This window comes from Pan troglodytes, chromosome 12 (assembly GCF_028858775.2).
Source record: "Pan troglodytes isolate AG18354 chromosome 12, NHGRI_mPanTro3-v2.0_pri, whole genome shotgun sequence".
In the NCBI taxonomy this organism is placed as follows: Eukaryota; Metazoa; Chordata; class Mammalia; order Primates; family Hominidae; genus Pan; species Pan troglodytes.
The window spans coordinates 37,636,316-37,650,268 of NC_072410.2; the positions used below are offsets into that span (position 1 = coordinate 37,636,316).

Sequence of the window (13,953 nt, forward strand, 5' to 3'; positions counted from 1 at the left end):
AGGCTGACGAGTATTATGCTTCTATCTCAGTGGATCCCTAAACATGTCACGGATGTGGTAGGACCCAGAATCTTCCTAAGATTTATCATTTATTGCTCATTCTTTGGAAAATGTGTATCTTACCAAGGCTTCAACTTACTTGCCACTTCTTACTCATGTGGTCGATAAACATCATGTTATTGACAAAATGGACCAATGTGATATTCTTCAGGATGTTCAGATAGTCAAGAACTATTTGGACTATATTATGACAGTTTGCTGGATTTAAAATATGTCCACAAATTCTTTGATGTTCCTCCCTTCAAGAGGTGGAGTCTAATTCCCCTCCCCTTGTAGATCACTGGCTCTGGGGGAAGTTGGCTGCCATATTGTGAGGACACTCCAGCAACCAATGGAGAGGTCCGCCTGATGAGGAACTGAGGCTTCCTGCCAACAAGCATATGAATGAGTCAGTTGGAAGTGAATTCTCTAGCCCCAATTAAGCCTTCAGATAACCGCAGGACCTGTAGATGTCCTAACTGCAACCACATTAGAAATCCTGAGCCAGAACCATCAAGCTAAGACATTCCTACATTCCTGACCCACAGAAGCTATAAGATAATGAATGCTTATTTCCTGCCCCAAGACTTCTCTGAAACAGTGCCATTGATACCAGCAGGAACCCTCTCAGCATTCATATATGGTCAACCCTTATGTGTGAGGTATCTCGATCAAAGCTAGCTTTTCATTACCTGGCAAACAGTTCTGAAGCACATTTCATAAGACTCCTCAGATGACTCCACAGAATCAAGCACTGGTTACCTATAACGCCAGCCAATTGGTCAGTGCATCTTGCATTGGCTTTCCCTGTTTCATTCCTCCTTATTTCTCATGCTTGTTCTCTGGGCTCACCTTCCCACATAAACAATATGCAGAAAATTCTTCATCTGTTTTCAGGGGAACTCAACGACAATGTGAAAAGGCACATGACACAATTCAAACCTGATTATATCTATGTAAAACTCAAGAGTTAGCCTCTTATCTTAATTTAAAAATGCTGGCTGGGTGTGGTGGCTCACACCTGTAATCCCAGCACTTTGGGAGGCTAAAGTGGGCAGATCACTTGAGGTCAGGAGTTCAAGACCAGCCTGGCCAACATGGTGAAAATGTCTCTAATAAAAATATAAAAATAAGCTCAGCGTGGTGGCATGTGCCTGTAGTCCCAGCTGCTCAGGAGGCTGAGGAAGGAGATTTTGCTTGAACCCAGGAGGCAGAGGCTGCAGTGAGCCAAGATGGTACCACTGCACTACAGCCTGGCGACAAAGTAAGACTCTGTCTCAAAAAAAAAAATGCTGAAGTGAGGAATAATGTCTACTATCTCCTCTATGACTGAACATTATGTTGGAAGTATTAGCTAAAGCAAATTATACAAGGGAAATCATATCAGACAAGAAACACAGTAATTGAAAAGAAAGAGACCGGGCGCGATGGCTCACACCTGTAATCCCAGCACTTTGGGAGGCCGAGGCGGGTGGATCACAAAGTCAGGAGACAGAGACCATCCTGGCTAACACGGTGAAACCCTGTCTCTACTAAAAATAAAAAAAATTAGCTGGGCGTGGTGGTGGGCGCCTGTAGTCCGAGCTACTCAGGAGGCTGAGGCAAGAGAATGGCGTGAACCCGGAAGGCGGAGCTTGCAGTGAGCAGAGATCACGCCACGGCACTCCAGCCTGGGTGACAGAGCAAGACTCCGTCTCAAAAAAAAAAAAAAAAAAAAGAAAAAAGAAAAGAAACAGATAAAGCAATCTCTATTTATAGACAACATAATTGTTTAGTTGGAACACCCAAAGGATGGAAAGAAAAACTCTCACAAACAATAAGCAAACTAAGTAAAGTAACTGGATATAAAAATCAACATGGGCCGGGCGTGGTGGCTCACATCTTTAATCCCAGCACTTTGGGAGGCTGAGGCAGGCAGATCACCTGAGGACGAGAGTTTGAGACCAACCTGACCAATATGGAGAAACCCCGTCTCTACTTAAAATACAAAATTAGCCAGGTGTGGTGGTGCATGCCTATAATCCCAGCTACTAGGGAGGCTGAGGCAGGAGAATTGCTTGAACCCAGGAGGTGGAGCTTGCAGTGAGCCGAGATCAAGCCATTGCACTTTAGTCTGGCGATAAGAGCAAAACTCCATCTAAAAATAAATAAATAAATAGAATCAACATGTAGAAATCATCTGCATATATACAAACAGTAAGTAATTAGGAAATATAATGAGAGAAGGCCTGGTGCTGTGAGTGACTCATGCCTGTAATCCCAGCACTTTGGGAGGCCCAGGTGGGTGGATCACTTGAGGTCAGGAGTTGGAGACCTGCCTGGCCAACATGATGAAACCCCATCTCTACTAAAAATACAAAATTAGCTGGCTGTGGTGGCAGGCGCCTGTAATCCCAGCTACTCGGGAGGCTGAGGCACAAGAATCGCTTGAACGCAGGAGGTGGAGGTTGCAGTGAGCCGAGATCACGCCACTGCTCTCCAGCCTGGGCAACAGAGTGAAACTGTGTCTCAAAATAAAAATAAAAATAAAAAGAACAGGAAATATAATGAGAGATGAGAGAGAAGATCCACTTAAAATAGCAACAATAAAGTAAAATATTTGCTGTAGACTAAAAGAAATGTGCAAAACCTATATGAGTAAAAACTATGAAACACACATGGAAGACACAAAAGTGGACTTAAACAAATGGAAAGACATACCATGTTCTTGGATAGGAAGATTCTGTCATAAAGATGTCAGTTCTCCCTAAATTAAATGATATATTAATCATAATCCCAGTGGAAATTACCATGAGGTTTTGATAATTTTGTAGTCTTACAAGTTTTTTATATAAATATTTTTTTAAAAAAGAATAAACACTAGCCTGAGCAACACAGTGAGACCCCATTGCTACAAAAACACAAAAATTAGCTGGGCAGGATGGCACATGCCTGTAGTCCCAGCTCCTTGGGAGGCTGAAATGGGAGGACTGTTTGAACCTGGGAGGCAGTGGTTGCGGTGAGTCAAGATCATGCCACTGTACTCCAGCCTGGGTGACAAAGCGAGACCCTGTGTCCAAAAAAAAAAAAAAAAAAAAAAAAAAAAAGAATAAACAAGCAATAATTCTTTAAGAAAGAGATACATAGGGAGGCTAGCCCTCCAGGACGTTAAAATGTTATAAAGTTTCTGTAATTAAAAGAGTATAGTGTTGATATATGAATAGACAGATCAATGAAAGGATGCATCTCAAAGCAGTGGGGAAGAGGCAAACTTTTAAATAAACAGTATTGAGACAACTGCAACCGTGTACCTATATGGAAAAATATAACATCGGCTTCATTCTTCTCATATACCAGAATAAATGGCAAATGGGTAAGAGATCTAAATATGAAAAATGAAAACACAAATACTAGAAGAAAAACTGAATGTGTCTTTTTAAACTGGGAGTGGGAAAACATTTATAACTTTAAAAGCAGAAGCTATAGAGAAAAGACTGATAACTGTTACTATATAAATGTAAATATTATTTGCAAACATGAGAGAGAAGAAGGGAGAGAGAGAGAGGAAGACCTAAAATATTTAAAAGAAATTAACAAACTGTCAAAAGGAATTGACAAGTCATAACACACTAATACTCCTAACATACAAAGAGTTCATGATTTTTAGAATCATGAGGAAGGAGAAAGGGCAAAATATATGAACATAGATAGATAGATAGTAAAAAAAAAAGAGGCTGGGATCAGTGGCTCATTCATGTAATCTCAGTCCTTTGAGAGGGCTGAGATGGGAGGATAGCTTGAGGCCAGGAGTTCAAGATCAGCCTGGGCAACATAGTGAGACCCACTCTCTACAAAAAATAAAAATAAAAACATTAGCCAGATGCAGTGGCACATGCCTGTAGTCCCAGCTACTCGGGAGGCTGAGATTGGAGGATTGCTTGAGCCCAGAAGGTCCAGGTTGCAGTGAGCTATAATCACTCCACTGCACTCCAGCCTAGGTGACGGTAGAGATCCTGTCTCTAAAAGAAAGGCAAATAGCAAAGATGGTCAGCCTTTTACATGATGAGGAAAGTGCAGTTTTTTTTTTTTTGAGAGAGAGTCTGGCTCTGTCACCCAGGCTGGAGAGAAGTGGCATGATCTCAGCTCACTGCAACCTCCGCCTCCCGGGTTCAAGTGATTCTCCTGCCTCAGCCTCCCAAGTAGCTGGGATTACAGGCGCGTGCCACCATGCCTGGCTAATTTTATTTTATTTTATTTTATTTTATTTTATTTTATTTTATTTTTGTATTTTTAGTAGAGACGGGGTTTCACCATGTTGGCCAGGCTGGTCTCCAACTCCCGACCTCAAGTGATCCGCCTGCTTTGGCCTCCCAAAGTGCCGGGATTACAGGCACCAGCCACTGCGCCTGGCCAGAAGTGCAAAGTAAAATCACCCTGAGATATTTCTCCCCTATCAGATTGGCAAAACTCCGAAAGTTTGACAACATACTCTGATGTTGAGATATAGGGAGTCAGGCTCTGTTATACATTGCTTATGGAATGCAGGATGATATAATCTTTGTGGAAGGCAACTTGGCAATGTCTAATGAAACAGAATATGCATTTACCCTTTGATTTAGCAATCCTACTTCTAGGAATCTATCCCAAGACGCACTAGCAAAACCAATAAATGGCATACAAACAAGACAATTCATTGCAGCACTATTTGTGTCAATAAAAGACTGGAAATAACAAAAATGGTGTTTGGGGACTGGTTGAATGTCGCAGCTATACAGTGGAGTCCTGTACAGATGTAAAAAGCAATGAGAAGAACCCCTATCTACCTCCATGGATTCCAGAAAATATGGCTAAATGGAAAAAAGCAAGGGGCAGAACAGTGCATAGTGTGCCATTCTTTGGGTAAGAAAAGTGCGGAAATATGAATATATAAATTATATATTAAAATTATATTTTCATAAATAATGAAAGCAGAAACGGTTGCCTATAGAGCAGTCTTTCCCAATCTTTTCACTCCAGGGGAACTCCTTTTTTTTTTTCCTTAGATGGGGACTCACTCTGCCACCCAGGCTGGAGTTCAGTGTGGCACTGCAGTTGAACTCACTGCAGCCTGGACCTCCTGGACTTCAGAAATCCTCCCACCACAGCCTCCTGAGTAGATGGGACTGCAGGCATGCACCACCATGCCCAGCTAATTTTTGTATTTTTTGTAGAGATGAGGTCTCACTAAACTGCATAGGCTGGTCTCAAACGCTTGGGCTCAAGTGATCCTCCCACTTCGGCCTCCCAAAGTGCTGGGATTACAAGCGTGAGCCACCGTACTGCTTAGAACAACTCTTGAAATGATTTTTAGGTCTCAGAGAACCCCTGCATAAAAATTATACCTACAGCTCATGGTATATTAGTGTGATTAGTAAGATGTAGATATAATCATTCAATAATAAATCAGTAATGCCATTTTGAGTAGAGAATTTTTTTCTTTTTTTTTTTCTTTTTGAGATGGAGTTTCACTCTGTCTCCCAGGCTGGAGTGCAGTGGCACAATCTTGGCTCACTGCAACCTCCACCTCCCTGGTTCAAGTGATTCTCCTGCCTCAGCCTCCCGAGTAGCTGGGATTACAGGCATGCGCCACCACGCCCAGCTAATTTTGTATTTTTAGCAGAGCCAGGGTTTCACCATGTTGGCCAGGATGGTCTCGAACCCTTGGCCTCATGATCCATCTGCCTCGGCCTCCCAAAGTGCTGGGATTGCAGGCGTGAGCCACCGTGCCTGGCCCACCAGAGTCAATTTTAGAACATTTTCATCACCTCAAAAATGAACCCCATACCCTTCAGCTGTGACCCCCTCTCTCCCCCATGCATCCCAGCCCAGGAAAACCACTAATCTCTTAAATAGAATCATATAAAATGATTATAGTATCATTATGAGAAATATCATAACGTTTTCAGGTTCATTCACGTTGTAGCCTGTGCCATTACTTCATTCCTTCTTATGGCCAAAAAACAGTTCATTGTTTGGATATATCATTCTACATTTTCTTTACAGATTTGTGAGTTGAAAGACATTTGAGTTGTTTCTACTTTTTGGCTATTATAAATACGGAAGCTATCAACATTTGTGTAAAAGTTTTTATGTAGACATATGTTTTAAATTCTTCCAGGGGTACACCTAGGAATAGATTTGCTAGGTCATATGTTAACTTTATAATTAATCATTTGAGGAAGTGCTAAACTGTTTTCCAAAGCAGCTGTACCATTTTGCGTTACCACCAGCAGTATATGAGGGTTCTGATTTCTCTGCATCCTCAATAACACTTGTTACTATCTTTTTCATTATAACCATACTAGTGGGTGTGAAGTGGTATCTCACTGTGGTTTTGATTTGGATTTCCCTGACAACTAATAATGTTGAGTATCTTTTCATGTGCTCATTGGCCATTTCTATTTCTTCTTTGGAGAAATGTCTGTTTTGAACATTTGCCCATTAAAAAAAAATTTTTTTTTTCCGGAGATGAGGTCTTGCTGTGTCACCCAGGCTGGGGTGCAGTGGTGCAATTGTAGCTCACTGCAGCCTCGAACTCCTGGGCTCAAGCAGTCCTCCTGCCTCAGCCTCCTGAATAGCTAGGACTACAGACATGTACCACCATGCCTGGCTAATTTTCAAATTTTTCGTAGAGATGGAGTCCTGCTATTTTCCCCAGGCTGGTCTCAAATTCCTGGGTTCCCGTCTTGGCCTCCCAAAATGCCGGGATTATGGGCGTGAGCCATCCCATCTGGCCTAAAAAACTTTAAAAAATTGTGGTAAAATATACATAACATAAAATTTACCATCTTAGTCCTTTCACATATACAGTTCAATAGCGCTAAGTCCGTTCACCTTGTTGTGGTTTTCCCATGTTAAAATTTAATTATCTGTATTTTATTGAGTGTGAGTTGTGTTGTTTATGTCTTTTATGTGTTTAGCTATAAATCCCTTATTAGCGATGTGATTTATAAAATTTTCTCCCATTCTGTGGGTTGTCTTATCACTTTCTTGATAGTGTCCTTTGAAGCACAAAGGTTTCTAATACTGATCAAGACCAATTTATCTCTTTTTTCCTTGGTTACTTGCGCTACTGGTATCATATCTAAATATCCATTGCCAAATATAAGGTAATCAATATTTTTCTTCCAATACTTTAATGTTTTCTTCCAAGACTTTTATAGTTTAACTCTTACACTTAGGTCTTATATTCGTTTTGAATTAATTTTTGTATATGGTAAGAAGCCAACTTCATTCTTTTGCATATGGCTACCAGTTGTCTCAGCATCATTTGTTGAAAAGACAATTTTTTTTCCCATTGAATGATCTTGACATCTTTGTCAAAAATTAGTTGACTGTAGACACATGGTTTTATTTTTGGATTCTCAATTCTATTCCATTGATCAATGTATCTGTCCTTATGCTAGTACCACATTATCTTGATTGTTGCTGCTTTGTATTAAGTTTTGAAATAAGGAAATGTGAGTCCTCTAACTTTGTTCTTCCTTTTCAAGATTATTTTGGCTATTTGGAGTTCCCTTCAATTCCAAATAAACTTGAGAATCAGCCTGTCAATTTTTTCAAAGAAGTCAGCTGAGATTTTGATAAGAATTGCATGGAATCTGTAAATCAATTTGGAGAGTATTGCCATCTTAACAATATTAAGTATTCACAAAAAAGCCTTATGGTAAAAATAAATAAATAGGCTGGATGTGGTGGCTCATGACTGTAATCCCAGCACTTTGGGAGGCCAAGGTAGGTGGATTACTTGAGGTCAGGAGTTCAAGACAAGCCTGGGCAACATGGTGAAACCTCATCTGTACTGAAAATACAAAAATTGGCAGGTGTGGTTCTGGGTGCTTGTAATCCCAGCTACTCTGGAGGCTGAGGCAGGAGAATGGCTTGAATCCAGGAGGGAGAGGTTGGAGTGAGCTGAGATTGTGCCATTGCACTCCAGCCTGGGTGACAAGAGTGAAACACCATCTCAATAAATAAATAAATAAATAAATAAATAAATTTTAAAATATTTACGTCTTCTGGAAACATGGCGGACGAAGCAGACCAGCAACAAACTACCAACACTGTAGAGGAGCCCCTGGATTTTATCAGGCTCAGCCTAGATGAGCGAATTTATGTGAAAATGAGAAATGACCGAGAGCTTCGAGGCAGATTACCATGCTTATGATCAACATTTAAATATGATCTTGGGAGACGTGGAAGAAACTGTGACTACTATAGAAATTGATGAAGAAACATATGAAGAGATATATAAATCAATGAAATGGAATATTCCGATGCTTTTTGTCCAGGGAGATGTTGTTGTCCTGGTTGCCCCTCCACTGAGAGTTGGCTGAAACAAAGAATTTGTCCTGTATGGAAAATAGCAGACTTTGCACAGTGGCCTCTCTAAATGTACAAGACATTCAAAAGAGAATCCTGCATACATTTTGATATTAAGAAATAATTCTGAGGCCGGGCGTGGTGGCTCACGCCTGTAATCCCAGCACTTTGGGAGGCCGAGGCGGGCGGATCACGAGGTCAGGAGGTCGACACCATCCTGGCTAACACGGTGAAACCCCGTCTCTACTAAAAATACAAAAAATTAGCCGGGCGCGGTGGCGGGCGCCTGTAGTCCCAGCTACTCGGGAGGCTGAGGCAGGAGAATGGCGTAAACCCCGGAGGTGGAGCTTGCAGTGAGCCGAAATCGAGCCACTGCACTCCAGCCTGGGAGACAGAGCGAGACTCCGTCTCAAAAAAAAAAAAAAAAAAAAAAAAGCAAAAAAAAGAAATAATTCTGGGGATTCTTCCACTCCTGAAATGAGTTGATTTGCAGATGACTCATAACTAAGCTAAATGGTATTTTCATTTCTCTCAAGCTCTTCCAATAAATATGACCACCAAGAGAAAAAAAATTGTCTTTTAATCCATGAACATGTAATATTTTTCTTTTTATTTAGGATTTGTTCATTTCTTTCATGAATATTTTCATAGTTTCCAGAGTATAAATTTTATGCTTCTTTAGTTAACTATATTCCCAGGATTTTATTCTTTTTGATGATATCGTAGATGAAATGGTTTTCCTAATTTCATTTTCAGATTGTTCTTCACAAATGTGTAGAAATATAATTAATTTTTGTATATTGATCTTACATCTTGTGATCTTGCTGAATGTATTAGTTCTAATAATTTTTTGTTTGTTTGTTTGTTTTTTAAGACGGAGTCTCGCTCCATTGCCCAGGCTGGAGTGCGGTGGTGCTATCTCGGCTCACTGCAAGCTCCGCCTCTCGGGTTCACGCTATTCTCCTGCCTCAGCCTCCCGAGTAGCTGGGACTACAGGCACCTGCCACCGCGCCCGGCTAATTATTTTTTCTTTTGGTATTTTTAGTAGAGACGGGGTTTCACCATGGTCTCGACCGCCTGACTTCATGATCCACCAGCCTCGGCCTCCCAGAGTGCTGGAATTACAGGCATGAGCCACCGCACCTGGGCAAGTTCTAATAATTTTTTTACTAGATTCCTTACGATTTTCTATATATAAGATTTGCAAATCAAGATAGCTTTACTTCTACCTTTTCATCCTGATGGCTTTTATTACATATTGTAGCCTAATTGCCCTGGTTGGATCCTCCAGTACTATGTTGACTACAATTGGTGAACACCCTTGTCTTGCTCCTGACCTTAGGGGGAAAGCATCTAGTCTTTCACCGTTAATTATGCTATTAACTATGGGTTTTTCAGAGATGCCCCTTATCAGGTTGAGAATTCCCTTCCATTTCTAATTTATTAAGTATGTTTTGTCACGAAAGGGTGTTAGATTTTGTCCAGTGCTTTTCCTAATTGTATTGAGATGATCGCCTAGTTTTTGTCCTTTATTTTATTGATATGATGTAGTATATTAATCGATTTTCATATATTGAACCTACCTTCCATCCTTGAGATAAATCTCACCTGGTCATGGTGTATAAAATTTTTATACGTTGCAAACTTTTGTTTGCTAGTGTTTTGTTATGGATCTTTGTGTCTATATGCATAGGGATATTGGTTTATAGTTTTCTTGTGATGTCTTTGTCTGGCTTTGGTATCAGGGTACTACTGGCCTCATAGAATGGGTTAGGAAGTATTCCATCCTCTTCTATTTTTTGGAAGAGTTTGAGAAGGGTCGGTGTTAGTTCTTCTTCAAACATTTAGTGGGATTCATCAGTGAAACCATCTGGTAGCTTTTCTTTATTGAATGTTTTTAGATTAATGACTCAATTTCTTTGCTTGTTATAAATATATTCAGATTTTCTATTCCTTTCGAGGTAATTTTTGTAGTTTTTGTCTATCTAGGAATTTGTTCATCTAAGTTATCCAGTTTGTTGACATACTTTTTTCTTTCTTTCCTTTCCTTTTCTTTTCTCTCTTTACTTTCTTTCTTTTTTTTTTTTTAGAGACAAGGTCTCACTCTCTCACCGAAGCTGGAGTGCAGTGGCATGATCATAGCTCACTGTGAACTTGAACTCCTGGGCTCAAGAAATCCTCCCACTTCAGTCTCCCAAATAGCTAGGATTATGGGCATCCTACTATGCCCAGCTAATTAAAGAACTTTTTAAAAAAAAGATGGAGTCTCTCTATGTAGCCCAGGCTGGTCTCAAACTCCTGGTCTCAAGCAATTCATTAGGATTACAGGTGTGAGCCTGGTCAGTAGTCTCTTACAATCCTTTTTTTTTTTTTTTTTTTTTTTGAGACAGAGTCTTGCTCTTTCGCCAGGCTGGAGTGCAGTGGCATGATTTTGGCTCACTGCAACCTCCACCTCCCAGGTTCAAGAGATTCTCCTGCCTCAGCCTCCTGAGTAGCTGGGACTACAGGCACGTGCCACCACGCCCAGCTAATTTTTGTATTTTTAGTAGAGACGGGGTTTCACCATGTTGGCCAGGATGATCTCGATCTCTTGACCTCGTGATCAGCCCACCTCAGCCTCCCAAAGTGCTGGGATTACAGGTGTGAGCCACCGCACCTGGCCTCTTATAATCCTTTTTATTTACGTAAGGTTGGTAGTAAATTTCCTCTTTACTGATTTCAGTAGCTTGAGTCTTCTCTTTTTTTTTTTCTTGGTTAGTCTAGCTAAATATTGTCAATTTCATTGATCTTTTCAAAAAACCAACTTTTGATTTTGTTGATTTTCTCTGTTGTTTCTCTATTCTCTATTACATGTATCTCCGTTCTAATCTTTGTTAATTTCTTTTTTCCATTTGCTTTGGATTTAGTTTGCTCTTCTCTTTCTAATTTACTTTTCTTTTTCTTTTGAGACAGGGTCTCACTCTGTCTCCCAGGCTAGAGTGCAGTAGTGCAATCATGGCTCACTGCAGCCTCAACCTCCCTGGGCTCAGGTGATCCTCTCACCTCAGTCTCCTGAGTAGCTGGGACTATAGGTGCGTGCCATCTCACTCAGCTAATTTTTGTATTTTTTGTAGAGATGGAGTTTTGCCACGTTGCCCAGACTGCTTTCGAACTCCTGGGCTCAAGCAATCCTCCTGCCTTAGCCTCCCAAAGCGCTGGGATTACTGGCATGAGCCACCATGCCTGACCCCTTTCTAGTTCTTTAATGTAGAAGATTTAATTATTTATTTGAGACCTTTCTTCTTCTTTTATGTAGACATTTACAGCTATAAATTTCCCTGTAAGCACTGCTATTGCTGCATCCCATAAATTTTGGTATGTGTGTCTTCATTTTCATTTGCCTCAAAGTATTTTCTGATTTTTAAAAATTTCTTTCTTTTTTTTTTTTTTTGAGATGGAGTCTCGTTCTGTTACCCAGGCTGGAGTGCTGTGGCGTGATCTCGGCTCACTGCAACCTCTGCCTCCTGGGTGCAAGTGATTCTCCTGCCTCAGTCTCCTGAGTAGCTGGGATTACAAGTGCACATCACCATGCCCGCCTAATTTTTTTTATTTTTAGTAAAGACAGAGTTTCACTATGTTGGCCAGAGTGGTCTCAAACTCCTGACCTCATGATCCACCTGCCTCGGCCTCCCAAAGTGCTGGGATTACAGGCGTGAGCCACTGCGCCCAGCCTTAAAAAAAATTTCTTTCTTAGCCAGGCACAGTGGCTCATGCCTGTAATCCCAGCACTTTGGGAGGCTGAGGTAGGTGGATCACCTGAGGTCAAAAGTTTGAGACCAGCCTGACCAATATGGTGAAAACCCATCTCTACTGAAAATACAAAAATTAGCCAGGCGTGGTAGTGGGCACCTGTAGTCCCAGCTACTTGGGAGGCTGAGACAGGAGAATTGCTTGAACCCGAGAGGCGGAGGTTGCAGTGAGCCAAGATCACGCCATTGCACTCCAGCCTGGATGACAGAGCGAGACTCTGTCTCAAAAAAAAAAAAAAAAAAATTCTTTCTTGACTAAATCGTTATTTGGAAGTGTGTTGTTTAATTTCCACCTATATGAGCTTCAAGTCAGTAATTAAAAAAAAATTCCACCTATTTGTGGATATACCAAATTTCTCTCCATTGATTTCTATTTCCATTTAATTGTAATTGGAGAACATAATTTGTATTATTTCTATCCTTTTAAATTTATTGAGGTTTGTTTTATGACCTGTCATATGATCTATCTTTAGAATGTTCCATGTGCACTTAAAAATTTTGATTCCACTTTTGCTGGGTGAAGTGTTCTGTAGATGTCTGTTAAGTCTAGTTTGTTTCTAGCGCTGTTCAAGTCTTCTATTTCCTTGTCGACCTTCTGTCTAGTTGTTCTACCCATTATTGAAAATGAAGCATATAAGTCTTCAACTATTATTGTTAAATTGTCTATTTCTCTCTTCAATTCTTTCATTTTTTGGCTTCACATATTTTGCATTTCTGTTGTTAGCTGCATATATGTGTGTAATTGCTACATTTTCTTGATGGATTTTGCGGCACCTCTTTACAGAGGAAAAGTGATCTTGAATTTTATTGCAATTTACAAATATTACAAATGTTAAGGTATTATATTTATTGGTGACATCTCTTGACTCAGTCTGGATAAAGACGTTGTTAATTTTACTGTATTACATAAAACCTCTTTGGCATTAGGTAACAATGTCATTAACAGGGGGCCTTGTTGCACTTGGGGGAGCAAAATCCTCCCATTTCTCATGCGGCATATTGTTCTAGAGTCTGCTCAACTCTAAGTTTCCATCTGGCATTGTTAGTGTCTCATTAACTGTATGACTTTTCCTATCCTAGGCAATAATTCTGCTACTAAATAATTTTTTTCCTGAGCCTTTTTTCTGCTTGTGACTTTTAAAAACTTTAGTCTGTTTGAAGATTCCAGTAACTACTTACAATAATCAGCCCGTTTACTTGTCAAATGACTATGATTTGTAGTCAAGTGTCTTTTCACTTTTGTGGGAGCCGTTGCTGAATGTGTAAGTTGCTCACCACAGATGACACACAAAGGAACAGAAAACTCAAAGCCCATGTAAAGCCCATTTACAAATATCTTTAATTATGTAGATGAACTTTTTTGTGTCCATTGTCCTCTAGTGCATTGAAATGACTCAGAAAACTGAAATTTCTCATCGCTAATTTGAGAAGTGTCGTAGCCAGGTGCAGGGATGAGTGCCTGTAATCTCAGCTACTTGGGAAGCCGAGACACCTTAAGCTTGGGAGTTCCAGACCACAGACCAGCCTGGGGGCAACATAGCAAGACCTTGTCTCTTAAAAAAAAAAAAAAATGCCAGTGTAGTGGCTCATGCTTATAATCTCAGCACTCTGGGAGGCTGAGGTGGGTGGGTCACCTGAGGTCAGGAGATCGAGACCAGCCTGGCCAACATGGTGGAACCCCGTCTCTACTAAAAATACAAAAATTAGCCAGGAGTGGTGGCAGACGCCTGTAATCCTGGCTACTTGGGAGGCTGAGGCAGGACAATCACTTGAACATGGGGTGTGGAGG

At 40.6% G+C, this 13,953-nt stretch overlaps 1 pseudogene; it reads left to right on the forward strand.

Moving 5' to 3' along the window:
- Window positions 1-8,080: 8,080 nt before the first annotated feature.
- On the forward strand, window positions 8,081-8,430 carry LOC743013 (U6 snRNA-associated Sm-like protein LSm3; annotated as a pseudogene).
- The last annotated feature ends 5,523 nt before the right edge of the window (window positions 8,431-13,953 follow it).